Here is a 902-nt window from a genome sequence, read left to right as displayed (position 1 = left end):
AATTCCTGATTAAAATATTAAAATGTCAAAGAAAGTTAACATTTAAAAACATTTCAAGTAATATATCTGATTACTGGATGTATACACTGTGTAAACCAAGGAATACTGATTGTGAATCCTTAGAAAAATGTTAGTTTTCTGTAAAAAACTGTGGAAGATGTATCTTCTATAGAACATCTAAACAAATGTGCACATTAATCTCTACATACTGTTGCTTGATAAACTGCATTAGATTAAATTGATTAGTTAATTTAAATAATTACTACCTCTCAGACTCCATCCTCCCCTCTTATTCTTCTGAGGGAGGGAGAGAATAATCATCAATACCAAGTGTCAGTTGCAGCAACACAACACACAGAGCTGGCTTCATGCTTAGGAGACAACTCTGCTCCCCTTTCCCATGGTTTCTGGTGCGCTACATGTTCAGAGAAACTTCTAGTAACAAAGCATAAAAGTGATCCCTGAAAGAATAGTCTTGATAAACGATATGGTTTGGTTCTGTCCTCCCTACAAATCTCATCTTGAATTGTAGTTCCCATAATTCCTACATGTCGTGAGAGGGACTGGGTGGAGATAACTGAATCATGGGGCTGGTTTCCTCCATCCTGTTCTCGTGATAGTGAGTAAATTCTCACAAGGTCCGATGATTTTATAAGGAACTTCCCCCTTCGCTCAGCTCTCGTTCTTCTTCTTCCTGCCACCATATGAAGAAGGATGTGTTGGTTTCCCCTGCTGCCGTGACTGTAAGTTTCCTGAGGCCTGTCCAGCCATGCTGAGCTGTGAGTTAATTAAACCTCTTTCCTCTATAAATTACCCAGTCTCAGGTATGTCCTTATAGCAGCATAAGAATAGACTAATGCAATAAATTATATTTTAAAGTTGAAATTGATGTTTGAGTATAA

At 37.7% G+C, this 902-nt stretch overlaps 1 non-coding gene across 1 annotated transcript; it reads right to left on the bottom strand.

Annotated features, from left to right (window-relative positions):
* Positions 1-264: 264 nt before the first annotated feature.
* LOC115892305 lies at positions 265-477 on the bottom strand. The gene has a single exon (XR_004052200.1). It is a non-coding gene; the product is annotated as a small nucleolar RNA U3 (small nucleolar RNA).
* Between the last annotated feature and the right edge of the window lie 425 nt (positions 478-902).

The sequence above is a fragment of the Rhinopithecus roxellana genome, chromosome 1 (assembly GCF_007565055.1).
Source record: "Rhinopithecus roxellana isolate Shanxi Qingling chromosome 1, ASM756505v1, whole genome shotgun sequence".
Classification (NCBI taxonomy): Eukaryota; Metazoa; Chordata; class Mammalia; order Primates; family Cercopithecidae; genus Rhinopithecus; species Rhinopithecus roxellana.
The sequence above is the reverse complement of the archived record's forward strand: the minus strand, read 5'-3'. Positions and strand labels throughout refer to the sequence as shown.